At 41.3% G+C, this 26,866-nt stretch overlaps 1 long non-coding RNA gene across 1 annotated transcript in view; it reads right to left on the minus strand.

The window, feature by feature from the left end:
* Positions 1–19,103: 19,103 nt before the first annotated feature.
* Positions 19,104–26,866, minus strand: part of LOC143933175 (uncharacterized) — a 42,062-nt gene continuing 34,299 nt past the window's right edge. The window contains exon 3 of the long non-coding RNA XR_013263023.1: positions 19,104–20,352. This is a non-coding gene — a long non-coding RNA (uncharacterized LOC143933175). The remainder of the gene's footprint in view (positions 20,353–26,866) is intronic.

Here is a 26,866-nt window from a genome sequence, read left to right on the forward strand (position 1 = left end):
TATATCATTTAGTGACAACTTTGTGAAAAAAAAAAAAAAAAAAAGTTTGTAATTTTCCCGCAACTTGTGGCAAAATATAAAATATTCCATGAACTCAACATGCCTCTCAGCAAATAGCTTGGGGTGTCTACTTTCTAAAATGGGGTCATTTGTGGGGGTTTTGTGCCATCTTGGCATTTTATGGCCTTCAAAACTGTAATAGGTAGTGAGAAGTGAACTCAAAAATTTACGCCCTTAGAAAGCCTGAAGGCGGTGCTTGGTTTTCGGGGCCCCGTACGCGGCTAGGCTCCCAAAAAGTCCCACATATGTGGTATCCCCGTACTCAGGAGAAGCAGCAGAATTTATTTTGGGGTGTCATTTCACATATGCCCATAGCATGTGTGAGCAATATATCATTTAGTGACAACTTTGTGTAAAAAAAAAAATAAAAATTTTTTTTTTGTCATTATTCAATCGCTTGAGGCAAAAAAATAAAATATTCAATGGGCTCAACATGCCTCTTATCAATTTCCTTAGGGGGTCTACTTTCCAAAATGGGGTCATTTGGGGGGGTTTTGTACTGCCCTGCCAATTTAGCACCTCAAGAAATGAGATAGGCAGTCGTAAACTAAAAGCTGCGTAAATTCCAGAAAACGTACCTTAGTTTGTAGATGTGACAACTTTTGCGCAAACCAATAAATATACAATTATTGACTTTTTTTTTACCAAAGACATGTGGCTGAATACATTTTGGCCTAAATGTATGACTAAAATTGAGTTTATTGGATTTTTCTAATAACAAAAAGTAGAAAATATCATTTTTTTTCAAAATTTGCGGTCTTTTTACGTTTATATCGCAAAAAATAAAAATCGCAGAGGCAATCAAATACCATCAAAAGAAAGCTCTATTTGTGGGAAGAAAAGGACGCAAATTTTGTTTGGGTACAACATTGCATGACCGCGCAATTACCAGTTAAAGCAGCGCAGTGCCAAAGTGTAAAAAGACCTCTGGTCATTTACCAGCAAAATGGTCCGGTCTGAAGGTGGTTAAAATGGGTTTTAGAGTAAGAGAGTAATATTATCATTTTCAAGTTCAAGATCCAGGAACAATAAGGAGTTTGGTATCTACTACATGGGTGAAATGGATACCAAAACTGTTGTTATGTCAATATAGGACAAAGTCATCAATAGTTTCAAGTGGTCCATCCCAGATGATAAGTATATCATTGATATACCTCCATACCATCAAGTTCCTAGCTATCAAAGATGCAGGGATCTTCTTAACACTAAAAGGGCCACGTTTGAGGATAATCTCATTACAAACAAAAGAAACAAGTTTGCTAGAGATATAACAGATTATGAAAAAGGTACAATTTTCCAATGGGGTAAAAGTCGGTCTAAGGCACACATGAATGAAGACCAAAAACCATATGTGGATGAGATGCAGGCCCCATTGACCTCAAAGAAACAGAATCAAAATGGTCAGTTCATCATAGGGAGGTTCCAAGAAAGGTATTAATAATAATAAAAATTACCCTAAACGAAAGACCTTGGCCCACTCATCACAAAAGGTATGGTAATTCTAACAGTAATCCCCAAGGAAATAAACCCAAAGATAATTCTTATGATACCATCAATCCCTATAGATCTAGCTCCTCTGGGCCCCAACAATCCACATCTCAAAATAGTAAGAGCTCTTCAAGGTTTACACCAAAGCCATCATCAAATGGGCATAAAAATAGTGGGAATTGGGCCAAACACAATGATAAAAGAGGAAGCCACATATTGAAGGATAAAGATGAACATGTAAATAGAAACAAAAATGGGGAAGATTGTAATATGAGTAATAAAACAAAAAATTCTGTGGATATTCGGAACAATAAAGATATGAATCAGAAATAGGTACAAAGTATAAAAAATAACCCACAGCTGTCCACACCTATAGTAAATGGCCCCTCGATTCCACCTACATATGGGGAAAAGGAGGACGAGTATAGTATTAGTATTTCTACCTCTAATCCATTTGATGTATTGAGGTTATCTAATCAGGCAGATGCTATCGTGGATATGAATGTACCAGTCGGAGGTGCAGTTGGTAGTAGTTATCCTAAAATTTGTAACAGAACACTGCGCTATTCTCTATCAAAAAGTGAGTAAAAAACCACAAAGAAGAGCTGCTAACACATCACCGGGGTATCAAGTGTAAAATAAACAATATTGTAAAAAAGTGTAGCGCTTCTCATAACATCAATCGATAAATCTCATAAATCTTATATATAAATGTAAGATTACACTATAAAATAGTGCTCAAGATATATACATTTTTGACATAAATTATATATATAAGTGACTCAAAAAATGTCCAAGAAATTAAAGTGAAAGAAAAAAATCAACCAATGGAAGAACAAAGTCCCAAAACACAAAGTCTTTAGTGTGTGATGTCTTGGTATGATCCACAAACGTGAAATAAATTGCACCTCCTTTCAAAGATTCATATATTAATCCGGTAAAGTTCCCATCACCAAGCGAATTGGAGGCTTACCAGAGATGTTGGATCCTCACAAATTTACATTTGTGGGATCATACAAGCTTTTGCAACTATATGCAAATCCTCACAGCAGCAGTTAACCAGGGGGACCCCAAGTATGGATGATCTCTTCATGGGTTACAAGGCATTTTAACTCCAACCAGATATATCCAAAAACGGTTTAGGAACATAAGAAAGAGAAGCAGGGACCAAACATAGCGTAATTCCGTTTTTATAGAAATAGATAAAAAATAAAAGTACAAAACTCACATGTGTAAAGTGGTTTGTGCGCTTAACAAGATAAAACAAGGTTGCAGCAGAGTCCCGACGCGTTTCGTCGTATAAGACGTCATCTGGGGTACTACTCGGCTGCAGCTTACACATTTAAATACCAAACCCTCAATTAGGCACGAATTAGTTCAGCCCGTGTCACCGGAATTCATTTCCGGTATGGAATGGCCGTCAACCCGCGTACCACTCCTCGTTATGAACCCGTTCGGATAAACCAGGCTTAACGTATATTAAATTAGATTATCCAAAGGTCAAACGTTAATGGCTATAGTGGACCTCATATAAAAGATAAGCGTCGGATTGAAAAAACGGCTAAAACAATAACAGAAAGCTATAAATCGAATCATATTTTTCCGGAAAGACATACAAATGTTTCCGGGTTTAGTATATGTTTAAGCCAATCACAGCAACAGCAGCAAAAAGGCGCGAACGCAAAGGCGTTCTTCACGATCGTCGATCAGCCAATCAAACCTTCGTGACCAAACGCATAGATGCGAACGTCCCACTTCTGGCTTAGGTGGTTCGCAAGCACATATGAGGTGGAACGCATCGCATAGCGTGACCGTCTCTCAATAAGGGAAATGAGTCGAACGTAATCACATCATTTCCAAAGTATATAAAGCGTAGAAAATAAAAATAAAAAACGGGCGGAACGTAGTGCCTATCGGGGTTGGAATAACTTTACTTATATTATATTACAACATTAAAATAACATAACATATATGGCAAAAAAACATACAGAGAATAAAAAACGAAGAATAAAAAACCCTAAATCAGCGGCCAAAAATTCATAAGGTATACATTTCTGGTATATGAATAACACTGTCTCAACCCTCATTAATGAACGCATTAATATCCCACTCCACATTGAGTCCAAAGGGGAAGTAAGATTTAATCGTGTATATCCAGTAAGTCTCCAATCTGGACACGCCCCTGGTCATAGCTCCTCCCCTCCAAGGTGGTGTATATTTATCTATGACCAGGAATTGTGTTCCAGTGGGGTCACTGTTATGATATTCCTTGAAATGCCTCGGAACAGTATATTTTGAATCCCTACTTTTTATAAGGGCTATATGTTCCCCCACTCTAATAGCAAAGGTTCTGGTTGTTCTTCCTATATACTGTTTACCGCATGGGCATGTAATTAGGTATACTACATATCTAGTATTACAGGTACAGAATGGTTTGATGGTATGTATTCTATTGGTTACAGATGATGTAAACTCAGTTGTCTTAGATCTCCCAGATATATTATGTCTACACACGACACATCTCTTACACGGAAAGAACCCCGTCATGCTATGAAAGAAAGATGGGCGACTGGGTGGATCCAAGACATTGGGGGCAATATGTCTCTGTAAGGATGGAACTCCTCTAAAGAGCACCTTTGCCTGTTCAGGTAGTTTAGATGATAAAACAGGGTCGTTTTTCAGTATTCCCCAATGTTTGTTTATAATAGTTTTAATCCGTCTATGTTGTAATGAGAAGGATGTCAACATGGACCACTTATAGGTATCATCATGTTCCCGTTGTGGTCTTTCTACAACAAGATTAACCCTATTAGTATCAATCGCTTTCTGGAGCTCACCATCCAGTAGTTTATTGTCGTATCCTTTATCCAGAAACTTTTGTTTCAAAATTCCCGCTTGTATTTTAAATGTATTAAGATCAGTACAATTCCTTCGTAACCGAAGAAATTGACTGCGTGGTACTGACTTAAGCCACGAGCTGTGGTGACAACTATCCAACGGGATAAAGCTATTGCGATCTGTTGCTTTAAAAAAAGTTTTAAACATAAACTGATTATTTCTAATCTCTATTTCCAAATCTAGGAAAGTAATCCTAGATGTACTCATCTCAAACGACAATGAGATGCCTCTGTCATTATCGTTTAAGATTTCAAAAAATTCTTCCAAAGAATCTGGAGTGCTGCTCCATAGGAGGAGGATGTCGTCTATGTACCTTGCCCACATGACCAAGGAGGGGTTCTGCAAGGCATAGACGACATCCTCCTCCCACTTAGCCATGAATAAATTCGCGAGGCTAGGGGCAAATTTCGCCCCCATTGCCACGCCTCTTTGTTGTAAATAGTAATTACCATCAAACCAGAAGAAATTGTGTTCTGTAGCAAATTCGAGAAGTTCGATTAAATAATCACGTTGGAAAGGTGCCAGTGTGTCTTCTGAGTTTAAAAAGTATCGAACAGCCTCTATACCTCTCCCATGCGGTATACAGGTGTAGAGAGAAGCCACGTCTGCTGTGGCAATAATATAATTCTCGTGGAGTGTTATATTTTCAAGTTTTCTGATAGTGGTGCCGGTATCTTTAAGATATGAGGGTGTTTTTTTCACCAGGGGCTGTAGGTAAAAATCTATATAGCGGCCTATGCGCGAAGTGATGGAGTCTATGCCGCTAATTATTGGTCTGCCTGGAGGGTAACAGCATCCTTATGAATTTTTGGGAGGAAATACATTATGGGGATCTTAGGAGCCATGGGAACCAAAAAAGATTTTTCCTTATTGTTCAAGCAATAGATCCTTTCCTATGACAGGTTTTAGCTCCCTTTGTGAACAAAAAGAGGTCGTTATACGGCCAGCTGATAAGGGAGGAGGGATCGTTATCTTAGGTAAAGAACAATATAAAGCAGAAATGCAGAGGTTATTAGAGGAACCTGGCACTTATAAACCACTTTCTAACAACCCTACGAATTTATATAAGAGACAACTTGCTGTTCTTGTACAAAAAGGGTACGATTTAAAGATCTTGAACAATAAGGAAAAATCTTTTTTGGTTCCCATGGCTCCTAAGATCCCCATAATGTATTTCCTCCCAAAAATTCATAAGGATGCTGTTAACCCTCCAGGCAGACCAATAATTAGCGATTTATTTGCAAAATAAAAAACAAAACAAGCAAAAGAGAGCACCTCCCCTTTTCAAAGTCAGGGAGAGCATAATGACGTTCCAGTGTTTAACAGACGATACATAAAGTAGGAAACAGTCACATTTACATCGAAAAAGGAGCAACAATTCAGAGAGGCGACTATGAGGAATGTGCACTATTGAGACCTCAGACAATAAACCCATACCTGATAGGGAGATGGATTGCTGGGGGGAAGCCGTACCCCACCCCAAGGGGAGCACACTGTGGAGACAGCCTCTCACCCCAACCCCATCTCTGAATGGCCCACAAGAGATATCTCATATCTCATATATCTAGCACATAGATAAACCAATAATAAGTCCACTTATCAATCGCTGTGTGTAGGGGTCCGAGAGGAGCTTACACCTGTAGCAGGAATGCTGAACTGAAAGTCCAGAGCAAACCCAGTGCGAATGTAAGGTAACCTAGCTGTGTCAGGAGGCCTATGCCTTCTGTCATATCTGGATATAAGAGACCAAAACACTGGAACAAACCACCAAAACCAGAGAGAGAGGGAAGAGAAACAGGATTAGAAAGAGAAGGAAGGCAGGGAAGAAAAAGAGGGCTAGCAGGTCCATAGGAAGGGTGGGAATGTGGAGGATAAGGAGAGAAGTTCATCTAATCGGGTAAGAGCGGCCTTAGATATCTAGGTCCCTGGAATTATAGGAACTCCGACATAATTCGCCCATGGTTCCCAGACCAATTGGAATTTGTGGGTTTTATCCAGTAGTGTAACAACAATTTTTTCCTGGGCCATGATCCAAGAAATTTTTCGTTTCATGCCTTGCATGGGTACCGTGGGTCTTTTCCAATGTTTAGCTATAGTAATTCTAGCTCCTAAGAGCATATAGAAAATTAAGGCTTGGGTGTGTTTGGGAGTCCCGTCCACACTGGCATTAAGAAGTGCTATCTCGGGTAGCTGTGGAACAGCTATACCCGTAATTTTCCTCAACAGGTGGAAAAAATTGTTCCAGAATTTCCGTATCCTGGGGCAGGTCAACCATATATGAAATAGGGAGCCAGTAAGCCCGCAACCCCTAAAACATAAACGGGAAGCGTCCGGAAAAATCTTGGCCAGTGTGGTCGGGACTAGATACCAACGCACCATGAGTTTAATACTAGCTTCCATTAGAGAAATATTCATAATGTTTTTGAATGATCTGTGAAATTGTGAATACCACTTGGGTAGGTCCCACTCTACTGCCAGATCTTGTTCCCAAAGTCGGGCATATAATGGCTTGGTGGCATTCTTGGCTAGAGAGTTGTAAATAATGGAGATACCACCCCTCTGATCCAGCATGTTGCCGCACCATATTTCGTAAGGAGTCGGTAGAGGGGGTGTAGAGTTTAGAGGCCATTTGGACCGAAGGAAGTGAGAAATTTGGAATAGTCTGTATCGCTCAGTGGGGGGCATTTCTAATTTACTCACACAGTACGCCAGTGTGAGAGGTCCTGTGGTATGTAGGAAATGACCGATCCTGTACAAGCCTTTGTCTACCCACCACTTAAATGCTGTAATATTTTGTCCGGGTGGGAAATCTGGGTTATTAAAGAGGTGGGCAAGTGGGCGCATGGGGGAGGCCAGGGCTGAGTGCGTTTGGAGCCTGTCCCACAATGACATAGAGTGAGAGAGGGTGGGGGCCAGTATCGCTGGCCGTAAACGCGGTTTAGACCAGAGTAAATAGTCGATTGTGTGTCTTGGTGTCGCCATCCTCTCTATTAGGAGCCAATCTGGTTTGGGTTTTTTCGAGTGTGCTGCTGATATTTGGGCTATCTGCGCAGCTTGGTAGTACCACCAAATATTGGGCAAAGCAAGGCCCCCTTGGGTCTTGAGTCTATAGAAAATGTCTTTGGAACATCTCCTGCCTTTGGATCCCCAAATAAATTTCAGGACGGAGGATTGAAATCGCATTATTTGGGCTTTCCTGATAGGAATTGGCAGAGAGCGGAAAAGATAAAGCAGGCGGGGTAAAAGGGTCGTTTTAATAGAATTTACGCGGCCCAGCCAGGATAGATCATATTTTGACCATATTGCAATGTCGGCTTCAAGTTTTTTGAACATGGGGGGGAAGTTACTGGAAAATAACTTATCATAACTGTTGGTCAGGTTTATTCCTAGATAGGGAATAGCTGACGAGTTCCAGGAAAACGGGAAGTGAGTTTGAAGGTTTGTGAGAAGGTTTGGAGAGATAGATATGTTCAGGGCGGCAGATTTAGCAACGTTTACTTTGAGACCAGAGGCTCTACTAAATTGCTCCAAGAGTTTAAGGATGTTGGGAGTAGAGATAAGGGGGGATGTGACGAAAAGGAGAAGGTCGTCGGCAAAGAGGGCACATTTATGTTCCTGAGCACCACATGAAACTCCTCTTATGTCTGGGTTTGTGCGTATGGCTATGGCAAGGGACTCAATGGCTATAGCAAAAATCAGGGGAGATAACGGACACCCCTGTCTGGTGCCTTTCTCGATAGTGAACGTGTCCAAGTACCTGCCTTGCAATCTTACTTGGGCGTTGGGATTAGAGTAAAGCGAATTCAAGGTGCCTAAAAAGTTCGGACCCATACCCCACCTCCCAAGGACTGTAAAGATATAGGGCCAGGTGACCGTGTCAAACGCTTTTTGTAAGTCAACGGATAGGAGGAACCCCTCTTGCTTGGGTCCTCCATCCCATTGAGAGTTAAGGAGAGACACTATATCAATAGCTCTTCTGATTTTGTCCGGGCCTTGTCTCCCCGGGATAAAGCCTGCTTGGTCCCGGTGAACATACTGAGCAATGAAAGAGGATAAACGGTTTGCCATTATTTTCGTTAAGAGTTTGAGATCATTATTGATCAAAGAGATCGGGCGATAGTTGCTTACCAAGGACGGGTCCTTTCCGGGTTTCGGAATGACCGAAATGTATGCCAGGTTGGAGGCTTTATCCAGGGGAGTACCCTGGCTAAGAGAATTGAAAAATCTAGTCAAGTAAGGCGCTAGGATATTGGAAAATTTTTTGTAGTAGCCGGCTGAGAAGCCGTCGGGGCCAGGGGCGGAACCTAATTTGAGCTTATGTATAGTCTCCAGAACCTCCGACTCCGAAATGGGTAGATCAAGTAGCTCCGCATGATCCCTGGTGAGTTTAGGCAGGGGTATGGAATCTAGGAACTCCTCAATATTTGGGAGAGGGCTAGGGTTGTCATCTTTATATAGGGAAGCGTAGAAATCTTGCAAGCATTCTAGAATGCTCTGCGGATTTTGTGTCTGGGTGCCGGTTGGTAGCCGTATCTTGGGGAAGGCCATGAGACGTGACTTGGGAGACAATTTAGTGGCCAATTTAGAGCCTATTTTATCTTTATGCAGATAATACCTGGCTCCAGACCAGCGAAGATGTTTTTCAGCCTCGGTGGTGAGGGCCAAGTTGAGCCTGATCCTGGAAGATTCCAAATCTTCCCGGGAGGATTGTGTACGTTCTCGCTTGTTGCGTTTACAGGACGCCTGAAATTCATTGGAGAGTTTGGTAATTTCAGCTCTATGTGCCTTTTTTAATTGGGATGAAAATTGTATAATTTTGCCCCTTATTACCGCCTTATGGGCTGCCCACAACGTTGCAGGGGAAATATCTTCGGTATCGTTAGTTAGAAAGTATTCTTTCAAATCCCGTTCTAGCATGGAGCAGTGAGCCGGGTTACTAAGCAGTGACTCGTTGAGATGCCACTTAAATTCCTTGTTTGCGGTAGAAGAATTGCGGAGAGAAAGTGTAACCATGGAATGGTCTGAAATAGGGGAGTCTTTGATGTTAGACTTTGTAGCTAACGGCACATTAGTACCGCGAGGGAAAATATTGTCTATCCTGGCGTAAGATTTTTGTGGGGCCGAGTAGTGGGTGTGGTCCTTGGTGAGGGGGTTGAGTTCTCTCCAAATATCCACTAGACCTGAGTCAAAGAGGAGTTTGGCTATCCTGGTACTCTGTTTGGAAGGTTGCTTTGGTCTTGAGGGACCAGAGCCGGATTTGTTAAGAGAAGTGTCAAAGGTAATGTTTGAATCCCCACCAAGAACGACAACCCCCTCCAGGTGTGGGGAGATTGTAGTCAGCAAAGAGATGAAAAATTTGTCTTGACCTTTATTGGGCGCGTAATACGAGACAAAAGTGTGAAGCGACCCATCTATGGTGCCTTTTACAAGGATATATCTACCCAAGGGATTAGTGAGAACCTGTGACATGGAAAAATTTAAGTGTTTAGAGAAGCAGATGGCAACACCCTTTGTTTTGTTTTCGGCATTGGAGAGGTAGAATTGGGGAAAGTGTTGGTGTAGGAATGAGGGCTGGAAGGATTTAGGGAAGTGGGTCTCCTGAAGCAGGAGGACCGAAAATTTGTGTGACTGGTACAATTTGAACAGTTTCCTTCTTTTAACAGGGGAATTAAAGCCCTGGACATTATGAGACACTATGGAAAAGGGCGATGCGGTGGCGTTATGTACTGGCATGGATCAGGTGGGAGGTATCATCTGGGAGAGAGTGGGACCTACCTGGTAAAGTGAGGACTGAAGCCGCCAAATCTTGAAAGGATGCATGAGTAGATGACCTTCGGAAGGGAGATAGGAAAGGAGGGGTGGAGGTTGAGAAGTAGAAAGATGGACCTGCTAGGAGAAATAACAAAAGAAAAGAGATATCCGTAAAAACATTAACATTAAACAGATATGCAAAAATCCCCAGATGAAGTGTGAGAACCCGTTCTCACACCTGCGTTCGCGCCTTTTTGCTGCTGTTGCTGTGATTGGCTTAAACATAAAAAATATGATATGAAAAATATGATTCGATTTATAGCTTTCTGTTATTGTTTTAGCCGTTTTTTCAATCCAACGCTTATCTTTTATATGAGGTCCACTATAGCCATTAACGTTTGACCTTTGGATAATCTAATTTAATATACGTTAGGCCTGGTTTATCCGAACGGGTTCATAACGAGGCGTGGTACGCGGGTTGACGGCCATTCCATACCGGAAATGAATTCCGGTGACACGGGCTGAACGAATTCGTGCCTAATTGAGGGTCTGGTATTTAAGTGTGTAAGCTGCAGCCGAGTAGTACCCCAGATGACGTCTTATACGACGAAACGCGTTGTTTTATCTTGTTAAGCGCACAAACCACTTTACACATGTGAGTTTTGTACTTTTATTTTTTATCTATTTCTATAAAAACGGAATTACGCTATGTTTGGTCCCTGCTTCTCTTTCTTATGTTCCTAAACCCTTTTTGGATATATCTGGTTGGAGTTAAAATGCCTTGTAACCCATGAAGAGATCATCCATACTTGGGGTCCCCCTGGTTAACTGCTGCTGTGAGGATTTGCATATAGTTGCAAAAGCTTGTATGATCCCCCAAATGTAAATTTGTGAGGATCCAACATCTCCGGTAAGCCTCCAATTCGCTTGGTGATGGGAACTTTACACGATTAATATATGAATCTTTGAAAGGAGGTGCAATTTATTTCACGTTTGTGGATCATACCAAGACATCACACACTAAAGACTTTGTGTTTTGGGACTTTGTTCTTCCATTGGTTGATTTTTTTCTTTCACTTTAATTTCTTGGACATTTTTTGAGTCACTTATATATATAATTTATGTCAAAAATTTATATATCTTGAGCACTATTTTATAGTGTAATCTTACATTTATATATAAGATTTATGAGATTTATCGATTGATGTTATGAGAAGCGCTACACTTTTTTACAATATGGTAGTAGTTATCCTGCCCAAGTATTACCAAGGGATGGCATGATTGAACAGACTGGTGACATGACCTATAATTTTTTAGTGCTCCCCCTCCTCTATCCGAAAAAAGAAAAATAACAGAAGAAGAAGAGGAACCAAAGGAAGGGGTTGTAGGGAGAAGAAACAAGAGTATCAAAGAGAGGAAAGATAGGGAACTGAAATCTACAGTGAAAATTTTCAATTTCTCATCACACATACTGGCAGAGAGTGAGATCAGTCTCTTACAGAAAGGCTTGAATTTTTCCCCAAGTAGTAAAGCTAATCTATTTGAGCTATTCAAGGATCTACATAAGTACATCCGTGACATTACAGTGAAGCATTTCTATGGACATGCAATTTCACTAGAAGTAACCTGTGATCATATTGCGAGTAGCAAAGTGGATGAAGAGGCCATGAATATCCTTGAGGAATTATTGCTGGAGGGAGCAACAGAGATGGAAATGCTTATATCAACACCATATTCCAATGAGATTATTCAGTCTAGGTTCCGTCCAAAGTCTGCATTTTATCCACACCATGTCAAAAATGAATTTATCAAAACTTGTTGTGCAATGGTGTATGCAGACTTCAGTAAACTCTGTGATGCACCGCATGGAAAAGTGAATATGCATAACTTATCCAAAAAAGAAAAGGATGCCCTATTTGCACTCAAGGATAATAACAACCTGGCAATCCATACGGTGGAGAAAGGAGGTGGTATTGTCATTCAGGATAGGGTAGAATACCTGAAGGAAGCATATAGACTCCTATCTGACAGTGCCACCTATGAAATACTTCAAAAATGATCCCCTACCAGAATATAAAGGGGAACTAACAAAATTGATGAATCAAGCCTTTGTTTAAGGATTAATACAGAATTTCGGAAAAACTGTTCTTTTTAACAAATTTCAAGAAGCCATATTTTTACTACACTTTGAAGGTCCATAAGGACCCGGTATGTCCACCTGGCAGACCTATTGTGGCCAGCATAGATGGCATCACTAGCAGAGTTTCCCAATATGTGGACGCGTTTCTCCAACCTCTTGTGACCTCTCTCCCCGCATACATAAAAGATTCTGCGCATGTTTTAGACACCTTACAGCAATACAAGTGGGAGTCGAGATATTTTTGGTTATCTTTAGACATTAGTTCACTCTATACGTCAATCCCCCATGACGGTCGAACATTTCCTATCTGAGGCAGAATAACTGAATCCAAACTAAGTTTATCTGTCAGTGTATCCAGTTTGCTTTGGAAAGGAATTACTTCTGTTTCCAGGATAAGTTCTATAGGCAGATAGCTGGCACAGCAATGGGTGCACATTTTGCACCATACTATGCGAACCTATTTGTGGGATACTGGGATAAATTTTGCATTTGGCAACATAATCCATTTGCTAAACATCTAGTATACTACGGGAGGTATATCGATGATATACTTATCATCTGGGATGGACCACTTGAAACTATCGATGACTTTGTCCTATATTGTAACAACAACAGTTTTGGTATCCATTTCACCCATGTAGTAGATGCCAACTCCTTAGTGTTCCTGGATCTTGAACTTAGCAGTGATAAAAATGATAATATTACGTCTAAAACCCATTTTAAGGAAGCTGCTGGCAACTCTTATTTACATCAGAAGTGTTGCCACCATCCTAAATGGAAAGAAAATATACCTCATGGTCAGTTCTGTAGACTACGTAGAAATTGCAGTAACATCAATGACTATGAGGATCAGGCTGCTATATTATCAAAAAAGTTCTTGGAAAAGGGATATGAAGAAAATCATATCAAAAAGGCAAGAGATCGCTACAGAGGTGGAATTCCTGATAAGAATAAGATTATATGGACAAAGGATCAGCATGATATCCCTTTTATTACGACCTTTAATGATCAGCATTGGGCCATCAAAAGAGCTGTTCAAAAAATTGGCCAATTTTGGGGCAGGACAAAACACTTGGGAAAATCCTCCCCAATAAACCTCAGGTTGTGTTCAGACATGCAAAAAATCTGAAGAGCATAATTGCCCCTAGCCGCCTTAAAAATAAACAAAAAATCAAAAAATTAAAATCAAATATCCCTCAATTTTTTAACATCATAGGAAGCTATAGATGTAAAGGCAAGAAATGCAAAGCATGTAAATTTATTTCTCATGGGCAAAAGTCATTTAGCTGTAAGGATGGTCGTATTTTTTATATTAAACAGTTTATATGCTGCAGTACACAGTTTGAGGTTTACGGTCTGAGGTGCCCATGCGGGTAACTCTATGTAGGCAGAACAGTGCGCGCAATGAGGACCCGTTTTGGTGAGCATAGGAGGTTTATAGAGAAGTAGATCGAGAAGCATAGTGTGCCACGTCACTTTAAGCACAAACATGATGGTAGCATGGGGCTGGAACTATTTGGCATAGAATCCATACCTATGTCTATTCCGGAAGGTGAATGCTTTGACTGACTGTCTAAACGAGGATCCTTTTGGATTTTTACTTTAAACAGTATGGCGCGGAAGGGTTAAATTAGGAGCTGGAAATAAGTACCCTTATATGATATAAATATAGCTCGGTGTTTATGGAGTATATGTCCTGGCATGTGTGTGTTTTCAATTAGGTTTTTTTTTTTTTTCTTCATTATTATTGTTTTTGGTATTATATTTGGCTACATGTGCACTGTGGGGTCTAGGTCATTGATTAAGCCCCGCTGTTCAATTATCTATGTTTTTAATGGTCGTTCATTATTTATATATATATATATATATATATATATATATAAATAAAAACATATATTATAATGTGATTTAATACATTTTTTAGATTTTATAAATTTCATGTAATATACATATAAACATTATGTTCTGATGTGATCTTGTATTATGCATTTTTACTCCGCTTGTATTGTGTGTGTGTGTATATATATATATCTCTTAAATCTAAGAATTCTGTTTTTCTATATTATATAATATTGCATCTGAATATAGTACTCTTTGTAGTATCAAAATTAGATTTAAAAATTCTTATGATTATTTAAGTCGTAATTATATTCTTGTGTGTTGGTTTTAAAAATCGTTGCTAAACTGCTCCCTCCGCTTTTTAGACATGTTCTGTTGTATAACTCCTGCTCCTGGTCTGTGTGTTAGCATTGGCTGCTGGTGAGGAGGGGCGGGAGGGTTTGTGTGTATAAAAGTCACTGGTGGTCTAGAGGGCGGTACCTGAAGAAGGAGGCCACGCCTCCGAAACATTTCATCTTAGTAACGGTTGTTTACATCCTTTAGCAGTCAGCACGGTCGCAGTATATTCCCCCCCCTGGACGCGGGTGACGTCACGCATAGCCGGCTGGTCCGTGTGACTGGGTGGGCGGTGTGCGGTAGTGGATAGCAGGTCGGTATAAGTCTGCAGTTTTTACTATACCTCGCTGCAAGTCCCTGTAAGTTCAAACAGACCAGGAGAGGAGGCTGTCGTGGAAACATTGATGCTGTTTACACGCCAGCAATCTGTGAGTGCAATCCCTGCTTTTTAATCAATTTGACTTTTTAATAAACAATAATATACCAGGGCTGGCGTGCGCTCTCTCTTGTTTTACACGAAGACAAGTGTGTCTTGCCTACAGTCAAGCATGGTGGTGGGAGTGTCATGACCTGGGGCTGCATGAGTGCTGCCAGCACTGGGGAGCTACCGTTCATTGAGGGAAGCATGAAACATACTTTGACATACTGAAGCAGAGCATGATCCCCTCTCTTCGGAGACTGGGCTGCAGGGCAGTATTCCAACATGATAACAACCCCAAAGACACCTACAAATTGACCACTGCCTTGCTAAAGAAGCTGATGGTAAAGGTGATGGACTGGCCAAGCATGTCTCCTGACCAAAACCCTATTGAGCATCTGTGGGGCACCCTCAAATGGAAGGTGGAGTAGCGCAAGGTCTCTAACATCCACCAGCTCTGTGATGTCATGGAAGAGTGGAAGAGAACTCCAGTGGCAACCTGTGAAGCTCTGGTGATCTCCATGCTCAAGAGCTTTAAGGCAGTGCTGGAAAATAATTATGGTCACACAAAATATTGACATTTTGGGCCCAATTTGGACAATTCCAATTAGGGATGTACTTACTTTTGTTGCCAGCAGTTTAGACATTAATGGCTGTGTGTTGAGTTATTTTGAGGGGACAGCAAATTTACACTGTTATACAAGCTATACACTCACTACTTTACATTGTAGCAAAGTGTAATTTCTTCAGCGTTGTCACATGAAAAGATAAAATATTTACAAAAAATGTGAGGGGTGTACTCACTTTTGTGAGATACTGTATGTACCAAAGTTTGTAGACTGTATACCGTATATACTCGAGTATAAGCCGAGATTTTCAGCCTCTTTTTTGAGGCTGAAAGTGCCCCCCTCGGCTTATACTCGAGTCATCGCTGTCTGCCCGCTCGATCAGCGTGTCGAGCAGACAGACAGCGGCCATTCTATGATTCAAAAGCCGCGCCTCCGGCTCCGCCTTCGCCTGTGATAGGCGGAACACTGAATTTCCCAGCAGCCTGTGTTCCGCCTATCACGGGCATCGTCTCATCCTCGTACTACGGACGAGGATGATACGACGTCCGTGATAGGCGGAACACAGGCTGCTGGGAAATTCAGTGTTCCGCCTATCACAGGCGAAGGAGGAGGCGCGGCTTTTGAATTTTACAATGGCCGCCGACGAAGAGGGCACGGGACGGAGGCAAGGCAAGGCACGGCACGGGACGGGACGGGACGGGACGGGACGAAGGCAAGGCACGACACGGGACGGAGGCTCGGGACAAAGGCTCGGGACACAGGTAGGCTGGACACACACACACACACACACACACACACACACACACACACACACACACACACACACACCTGTACTGCCCACTAAACATGATGGGATTTTTGTCGTGGCTATGACGCAAAGTGGCTGCTGGATGGTCTTCTCTGTGTGGGTGGCCAGCGGGAATAAATCTGCGACTCAACTATTCCCTTTTCCCTGCCAAAGTGAATGGGTCCTCAGCCCTGGTTCACACTATATTGCCATGCAGCTAACACTGCAAACCCTATTCATTTCCGCACTGCGTTTTGCGATCTGCTGCGGGTGTAGGTGCAGGTAGGCTGGACACACACACACACACACACACACGGATGGAGACACACACACACGGATGGATGGATGGATGGAGACACACACACACACAGGGATGGATGGATACACACACACACAGGGATGGATGGATGGATGGAGACACACACACACAGGGATGGATGGATGGATGGATGGAGACACACACACACAGGGATGGATGGATGGATGGAGACACACACACACAGGGATGGATGGATGGATGGACACACACACACACAGGGATGGATGGACGGACACACAGGGATGGACGGACACACAGGGATGGACGGACACACAGGGATGGACGGACACACACACAGGGATGGACAGGCATGTCTCACCCTCGGCTTATACACGAGTCAATAAGTTTGCCAGTTTTTTTGGGGGTAAATTGGGGGCCTCGGCTTATATTCGGGTCGGCCTATACTCGAGTATATACGGTAACTTTCCTACAGACTAAATATTAAACACTGATTTGGGTTATTTTCACCAAAGAAATGTAGCAGAGTACAGTTTGGCTTATATTTTAAAGAAAGGCTGTTTATTTGCAAAACCTTATAAACAGAAAGAAAGAAAAATGCATTTATAAAAATAAAATGCGGTAAATTTTTGTTTATTTTGCAACACAATATAAAAACCTAGTGCTGATTAAATACCACCAAAAGAAAGCTCTATTTGTATGAAAAAAATAATAAAAAATTCATAAGGTTATAGTGTTGCCTGACTGCGCAATTGCCAATGAAATTGCGACAGCGCTTAAAGCTGAAAATTGGCCTGGGCAGGAAGGGGATGAAAGTGCCCGGTATTGAAGTGGTTAACTGGCAATTGTATGGTCATGCAACAATATGCACAAATGAAATTTATATAATTTTTTTCACACAGATAGAGGTTTCTTTTGATGGTGTTTGATCACCACTGGTTTATTTTAGATTATATAAATAAAAAAAGACCAGAAATTTAGAAAAAAAATGTATTTTCTACTTTCTGTTAAAGATCATATCCAATAAAAAAAAATCTAATTTCTTCATGAATTTAATTCAAAATGTATTCTGCTATATGTCTTTGGTAAAAAAAATAAAAAAATTTCAATAAGTGTATATTATTGTGTAACACACTCTACCATAGGTAGGTACTAGAGTGAGGATTTTGTAAGGGAAACTGTCAGCACAGGTAAATTTTGCGCAGGCCTATGCTTCGGGCTAGGCCTGCTTATTTTGATCTGGGGGGGCAGGGAGTGGTTATTGCAGCAGTTGGTGTGACCACCTGTGCTTTAGTTCTGAGGTGCCTCCCCTGCTTCTAGGACTGGAGTGGCAAGCAGCTCATGTGAGGAGCCCTGACCAATCCCCAACTGGTATGGGCAGGGGGCAGGCCTCCCATATAAGATGAGGTAATAGCCCACTGGGGAGGAGTTGTTGGCCATGAGACATGGAGAATGGAGTACCAGGCAGCAGCAGGGGCCCCATCCCCATCTGGGGGATGCAAGGCCTAGCGGAGGAGCCCAGGAGAGCTGGGAAGGAGCTTAATCTTTACACGGTCATTGATGAAGTGTTCTGGAACAGAGGGGCTGGAGAAGCTGTCGGAATGTATGTCCAGTTAAAGTTCTCCATCAAGGTCTCGGGGCAGGAGAAGGTCGGTGAGTGGACCACAGTGGAGTTCTGGATGAGGCATACCAGGGGAGCTGGGTGCAAGGACAGAGGAGCGACTATGGGTAGAGTGTCAAATCGCTGTGGCCTGAGGGCACAGGATCTGCAGGCCAGACTATCTGGGAGCAGTAGTCCATCAATCAGCACATTCTACTAAATTACTAGGCCACCGTGGAGAGGTACTGCAGACCTCTGGCCTAGTGCAACCAATTCTAGCTAGCAACTGGAACTGTTCAGAGTGGTCTCTGTCAAAAAGAGGATGATGTGACAGGAAGACTAATGATCCGCAGTGGAAGTTCGTGCAGGAGGGTGGAAGTCCTGGGAGCAACAGTTTGCAGGAGATACGCAGAGGAGGAGAAATAGTCTGTATGGTCTCAGCAGGGGAAGCTTCTGTAGATATTATGTGTACATCAGTATTTTACGGCTCAACCTTTTGTTCTAATTCTTAAATATGATGGCAAAGCAATTGTTCTATGGGCAACCCATATTTGCTTTCCCCCCCAACCAAGTTATATCCCCCAATAAACAAAACAAAAACAACGCAAATGACTGTTCATTGTTAGTTACTAGTAGCAACCAAGCGCTACAATTGGTTTGTGTGAAAGTTGTAATGTTTTTCTTTTATTGGTTGAACATAACCAACTATGTAACTATATTTAACTGCATTTAAAGCAGAATAATTTTTTTTTATATATAATATATATTATAATATAATATAATATATTTTAGGTACCTATGTGCATTTATGTACAAATACACGCATATACAGTCATGGCCAAAAATATTGGCATCCTTACATTTCTGTCAGATAACCACTTCGGCCATAAAATTATTGTTATTACAAATGTTTGAGCATTTTCATGTTTATTTTCTTTGTATTGGTATGACACTAAAAAGTGGAGAAACAAAAAACCAAATCTGACACATTCCATGCATAACTCAAAAAATTTATGGGACAAAATTATCGGAACCCTCAATTTATTATTTGGTAGCACGCCCCTTGGGAAAAATAACTGATATCAATCACTTCCTGTAACCATCAATGAGTTTCTTACACCTCTCTATTGGAATTTTGGACTGGATATGTGTGAACCTACAGTTAGAGAATATTTTGAAGGTGAGCATGTGCTCTGAAATAAGGCTTGGTGCCTGGGGCCTCCAACAATGATTGCAACCCATTTATATATAATTTTCTCTGAATGTTATGCAGCAGAAAAAAAAGTGACCTTTGCTTCGAAACAGTGAACGTCTAAATAAAGATGGACTATAAGGCTCCATGCACACTGAAGCTCAAAAAAGCTTTTTCTGGACGCCAGATTGCTGGCAGAAAACGCTGGTTGAAAAACTTGCTTTTAACAGCGTTTTGTACTAGCGTTTTGTATGAGCGTTTACTAGCGTTAGCGTTTATAGGCGTTTTCAATAAAAATACACAGAGGACACTCCAAAAATCCCACAGTACATTCCAAACTCCCACAATGCATTGAAAAAATAGAATGCCGAACACTAATTAACGCGCGTTTATCAGCGTTTGTCGTTTTTTGGCAGTGAAAAACTGCACTTTGAACGCGAATTTCTGGCGTTCAGAAAAAAGCCCATAAACTCCACTGCTCTTTAAAGCTGAAAAACGTCCATGTGTGCATGGACACATAGGCTAACATAGAGTGGAGTTTATGGGCTTTTAAAAAAAACGCCCAAACTCCAATAAACTGCAGTTTATGAGCTCCAGTGTGCATGGAGCCTAAGATGAAGATACTCACAATCATTTTATTAGTGTAAATTTCAGCTTATAGTTTGATCTGTAAAAAGGTTTCATGCTGAACTAGAATGTAAGAAAAATAGCTATAGACTACAGCATATTTAACATAAAATACATAGCAATTTAATTGTTACCTAGCAGCATCCTCAGATTGGGTGAACACTGTAAGGGAAAATCAGGCTGGTTTGGCCCATCATTTTAATGGCTTAGAGTAGAAAGCTTGGAAGCAATTGACAGATGACAGCAGAATCCAGAGGGTGGATGACAGGCGACGTCAGAAGATCTCATTTGTACAGCGCAGACAGCAGAGGCCAAAAATGTAGCTAATCATTAAATTTTCAGCTTGGAGTTTCAAAGGCTGCTTAGGGACCTAATTTGAAAAAGAATTGAATAGGATTATGAGTCATTTTAAGTCCAAAATTCTATAAAATAAAAGGGGAGGATCACTAAGAAAATGAACTCTTCCTTGGCTGGAATAAATGCTTAAAGGGGTTGTAAACCCTCATGTTTTTTTACCTTAATGCAGCCTATGCATTAAGGTGAAAAAACTTCTGACTCTGACCGGGCCCCCAGCCCCTTCGTTTTACTCACCTGAGCCCGTTTGTTCCCTCGGAGACACGCCCACTTTCTCTGCCCAGGGTTCTCGGCTCTTAATTGGATAGGCTAATAGCAGTGCAGCTATTGACTCCTGTTGCTGTCAATCAATACAATGACGTGGGCGCCAGGGGATGGAGCCAAACCCAGGATTTGTGTCTATGGACGCAAATGCTGGACTCAGGATCGCGCCCGCAAGGTAAACCCTGCAAGGTAACCCCAGGGAGAGTGCTACTCCTAGGGGGTTATACGATGCAGGAAGAAGCTGATAGCACCGCCAGGGGACCCCAGAAGAGGATTATTGGGGCCACTCTGTGCAAAACGAACTGCACAGTGGAGGCAAGTATGATATGTTTGTTATTTTAAAAAAATAAAAAACAAGGGTTTACAATCACTTTAGAGCTCTATTAAACTAAAATAAAACATTTCTTATATTGCAGCTTACAAATTCTTATATGTGGGGGCATTCATTTTCTTTTTAGGCTTTATTTCTTCTGTTTCAATTTTCAATTTTCATCTGAAGATCCTGCCAGTAAAGCCTGATACACACGAGCTGAATATTGTCTGGTATCGGTCGGTTCAAGCAGGCCAACATTTGGCCCACATGTATGCCAACCAGTCTGACAGAAGCTGGCATCCAATCAGTGCTTTCAGCCAATGGCTGGCCGGTGTCCCCTGGCTGGGGGGGGGGGGGGGTGGGACACAATAGCTTAGCAGGGAGATCGCTGTACATTGGATAGTTAGTACATGGACCTCCTCATTTCTTTTTTTACATTCAGCCCACTGGGTTGAATGAAAAAAGCTTATAGTGTGTATCTAACTTAAGGCTCGCCATACATTATACAATTTTCTTATTCAATTTCCTATACTTACCTTCATCTATGTAGTGCAAGGCCCTGCCTGGTTGGATATAAACTGAAAGTGTTTAGGCTTGACCCCATATTATATGGTTTTGACAAATCTAAAAGAAAAATTGGACAAGAAAATTGTATAATGTATGGCCAGCCTTAGCATGTTGCTTTTCAAAAGAGAAAGCTCTCTTTCAGAAGTACCTTTTATAGAGATGAAATAAAACACTGTCTCATCTTATTGCAATTATCATCTTATGTAGGGATGAGCCAAACACCCCCTGGTTCGGTTCGCACCAGAACCTTCGAACGGACCCATAATTTGTACGAACTTTAGAACCCTATTAAAGTCTATGGGACTCGAACATTTGAAATCAAAAGTGATAATTTTAAAGGCTAATATGCAAGATATGCAACAGACAACACCAGCAATAAGGGGTATCTTCAGGTGTATACTGTGCTGGAGGCAAACAACACCCACTTTAACTCCTGCAGATGCCTGTATTAGAGAACACCAGCAATAAAGGGTAGATACAGGTGTATACTGTGCTGGAGGCAGACAACACTTTAACTTTAAGATGCCTGAGAAAAGAACACACTGTCCCTGTCTATCTAGCTCTTTCCCTGCACGCCGGAACACACTACACAAGGCCGCCACGCTGACAGCCTTATATAGTGTGGGGCGTGTACTAAACCCCCTGAGCTATAATTGGCCACAGGCATCCTGCCTGTGGCCAATTATGGCTCTCCTTGCTGCCGGCGCTGTGATTGGCCAAGCATGCGGGGTCACAGTGCATGCCTGGCCAATCAATAGCGTAGTGCATTGTGGGCTGTTCGTGCCACACGAATTTGGTTTGAGTCAAACATCGAGCTCATTCCTAATCTTGTAACTATGTAATTATTTTTATTATCATCTTATGTACTTGAATGCTTGCAATGATTCATTTTAATTATTTATTTAAAACCTTTATTCCAAAAGTAAATATATTGTTGATAAAGTGCTAGCTGGAGTTTGGCATCTATTTGTTAGCGTATCTAAATTTGCTAGTCCATATAACACTCTACCCTCAGATTACTGCTGTCCAACGGTGTCCCCTATGCTGCTTCATCTAGAATGGGGGCACTCTAATACAGGGGGGTGTTACTGGCCAAGTCCCCAGGTGAAAACAGAGGGGGGAAAGCTTAAGAAAAGAAAAATGAATGCAGCTATCACATCTAATTACTGGTAAGAGGTACATTATTTTGGTTATGGGTTTAATACACTTTAAAAGTGACTGAAACTATTTATTTCCAGGACAAGTGAGTCACAGACTAATATGTTATGAGTAATGTTATCAGTGTTTCAAATGTTACACCTGCACAGTTAAATGTTCAGATTTAATAATTTGATATTGGGGGAGCCTAAGATCCCCAGCCTGCCACGTTGGTAAAAGCAAAGCAGTCTTTTATATTTTCAAATGGAAAGCAAACAGCTTAATCACAACATAAAATAAAGAAAACAGTCTACACTGTTGGCACAAATCAGAACTTTGGCTCACCGCCCAGAAAAAAACTTGTCACTTAAGAGGGTTATGTCCCACCTGCCTCAAAGACTCAAAGGCTAGGTCACCAAATGCTTAGCAGTTTCTCAGTCACAAGCACTTCAGCACTCTTTCTTCTGTCTTTCTTCACACTCCTCACAGATACCTGCTAATTGCTTCCTGCTCCTTTTCAGCTCTCTCCTGTTACCCTTTCAGGAAGTCCCTGTAATCAGGGTTGGTTGAATCCCATATATATATATATATATATATATATATATATATATATATATATATATATATATATATATATATATATATATATATATATATATATAGACTTACTGATCTCGGGAAAACTGTAAGTCAGTTTACCCTTATTCAACTGGAACCCCTCACCCTCCATGGGTGAGAACCCTTGAGTACTTCAAAACGGCATTCAAATCATTGTGACCAGTCAGATTGCAATGTGCAGGGTGAGCTCAACAGCTATACACTCTAGTTAATTTTCCTCCCTGTATGCGGGGACCGGTCCATTTTTTGTTGTGTCTTTTCCCCAGCAAACAAAAATCCCCATCAAAATCCCCCACAGTATAGTCTGATAGTCCAACCTGTGCCGTAGCCACCCCAATATGGCGCTTCTGATCAGTGTATGATTACTGAGTAAGCTCTATTTCAGTTTTCTAACCTGAACTAAGAACACAGTAAAGCTGTAAGTTGATCGGTTGCTACTGACGGACAATTCCGGGTACTTGCTTCTGCAGCAAAATATGGAAGCAAAAATGTGAACTTTTATTGTTAAGAATGTGTGAAGCTATTATGCACTACTTTTTAGCATTGAAAAATATGTGTACAATACTCCTGTGCTTACCTGTTCCCAAATTATATTAAAGCAGCTTGCTTGTACTTCCATGTGCTTCACATACACAAGATTAATCTGTATACAATAATTGTAGTGCTACTACACATGCATTAATCTTTATCAATTAACATCCCTTTAACCACTTAAGGACCAGAAGGATTTGCCCCTTTAATAACCAGGCCATTTGTTGCGATACGGCACTGCGTCACTTTAACTGATAATTGTGCGGTCGTGCGACGTTGTACCCAAACAAAATGTTTGGGTACAACGTCGCACACATTTTTTCCCACAAATATTTTCCCACAAATAGAGCTTTCTTTTGGTTGTATTTGATCACCTCTGTGGTTTTTATTTTTTGCACTATAAACAAAAAAAGAGCTACAATTTTTGAAAAAAAAACAATATTTTTTACTGTTTGCTATAATAAATGTAGCGCTGACATGCTTGTTTATTAACCACTTAAGGACCAGGCCTCTTTTTCAGACTCTGTGTTTACATGTTTAAAACAGTTTTTTTTGCTAGAAAATTACTTAGAACCCCCAAACATTTTATATTGTTTTTTTCTAACACCCTAGAGAATAAAATGGCGGTCATTGCAATACTTTTTTTCACACCGTATTTGCGCAGCGGTCTTACAAGTGTACTTTTTTTGGAAAAAATTCACTTCTTTGAAGAAAAAAATAAGACAACAGTAAAATTAGCCAAATTTTTTTTTATATTGTGAAAGATAATGGTACGCTGAGTAAGTTGATATCCAACATGTCATGCTTCAAAATTGCGCCCGCTCGTGGAATGGCATCAAACTTTTAGCCTCAAAAATCTCCATAAGCGACATTAAATTTTTTTTACAGGTTGCATTTTTTTGCGTTACAGAGGAGATCTAGGGCTAGAATTATTGCTCTCAATCTTCCAATCGTGGCGATACCTCACATGTGTGGTTTGACTGCCGTTTTCATATGCGGGCACTACTCACGTATGCGCTCGCTTCTGCGCGGGAGCTCGTCGTGACGGGGTGTTTTTAAAAACCTTTTTATTCTTATTTATTTTAATTGACTTTATTTATTTTTACACTGTTTAAAAAAAATTGATCACTTTTATTCCTATTACAAGGAATGTAAACATCCCTTGTAATAGAAAAAAGCATGACAGGTCCTCTTAAATATGAGATCTGGGGTCAAAAAGTCCTCAGATCTCATATTTGGACTTAAATGCAATAAAAAAAAAAAAAAAAGTAATTTGGAAAAATGACATTAAAAAAATATACCTTTAAGGAGGTATGGGCGGAAGTGACGTTTTGACATCGCTTCTGCCCTCCTATGGTATAGAGACGAGTGGGGGCCATCTTAGCCTCACTCGTCTCTATACCCAGCTAGGAAGAGGACCCGATCGCCTCCGCCGCTACGGACGGCTCCGGTAAGCAACGGAGGGCGTGGGAGGGCGGCCGAGAGATGTGGCGGCACCTCTCCCGCTGCCGATATCAGTGATCTCGTGGCGACCCCGCCGTGGAGACCACCGTTATCGTACAGACGACCAGTGCCTGAAAAGATGGATATCTTGGTTGTGGCAGCAGCTGCTGCCGTTACCGGGATATTCCTCTTCAAGAATAGGACGTACATCGGCGTGTGCTGGTCGTTAAGTGGTTAATGTGTGTTTCCATGTAATAATCAAAAGTCTATGGACATTTGTATGGCTTAGTATCTGGTGCCACTTAGCGGCCAAATACTGGTACTGAACTTAAATGTTTATTGCTTTGAAGAAAGCACAAAAGACATATACAGGAAGTGACTGTTTTGATCAGAAGGTTGACCCTTTTACCCAGGAGGCTTGATGACCTAACCATGAACACTGTCTCTGGCAGTGCATGCTGGGTAGGACATAAAAAAACCTTGAGCGGCCATTTTAGGTCTCTTGGGATCATATGGCTAGCCTGTGAGGATCTGTGTGAAGGTCCTCCCGGAGACAGGGCCCACAGCCTTTGCGGAACGCAAATCTCGCTTGTTTGTGCAAATGATCTGATGGTGCCAGAGAGACAGTGACCGGATTGCAAAGATCCAGAGACACTCATTTGAGCATCGGAGGACCAGGCTCACCCAGTGGAGCGGAACGGAGCAACGGGCCCAGCTGACGGAGAAGCAAGCTGCAGCCACCAGACCAAAGCTACTACACTGAGCTCCGATCCAGTTGGTCCACAGTTTATTCATTTTCACACGCAGTTAGACTCATACACAGGCCTCCCTGGGATTTATAGTTCCACAGAGGAGGAGCAGAGCAACTGACACTGAGCAGGCTTGAGGCCTACCTACTCTGATATCCCAAGCCTTATAGTATAAGTACTGAAGTTATATCAGGAGCACCTTAACTCAACTTAACCTACTTTAACCTGTGGATTACAAATCACAAGGAATTATTTTAGCTAGTGAAGACAAGAAGACCAAGTACTTTAAGTGAGATCTCATGCATAAAAGTAGGGGGAGCTCTCGGGTATTATATATATATATATATATATATATATATATATATATATATATATATATATATATATTTTTTTTTTTTTTTATATATATATATATATTTTTTTTTTTTGTTTGATATTTTTTAAATTGAATTCCATTGTACTGTCGTCCTATGTTGGGATGACAGCGCAATTACTGTAATCACCTCTTTGAATATTTTCACAGTAAAATACACTGTTGTTTAAGCATCCAGTTGTGTGGCGTATTATTTTCTCCTAGCAGGTGGAGCCAGTGGATCCTGAGGTTACAATACAGGTACCTTGCATTGTATTATATTGTACTGTTTTGTATTGCACCACAGCTGTGTCAAGGTGATAGAGAGCCAAGTTAGTGGGGTGTTATTACCAGAGTGCAGGCCCAAATCAAACCAGCTTGTCCGGGATCCTGTCGTTCTGAAAACAAGCCCACGCCAGCAGTGCCAGTATGGACCCCCTCACAGTGGTCCAGTGGTGCGAAGCGGAAGGCACGCGCTCAGAAGCGAGCGTGGCCATTGAACTCCCAGGAGAGGACTGGGGAGAAAAACAAGTTAAAAAGATAGTGCAGACATTGT

Source organism: Lithobates pipiens, unplaced genomic scaffold (assembly GCF_037356315.1).
Source record: "Lithobates pipiens isolate NorthernLeopardFrog02 unplaced genomic scaffold, aLitPip1_a1.2 Scaffold_27, whole genome shotgun sequence".
In the NCBI taxonomy this organism is placed as follows: domain Eukaryota; kingdom Metazoa; phylum Chordata; class Amphibia; order Anura; family Ranidae; genus Lithobates; species Lithobates pipiens.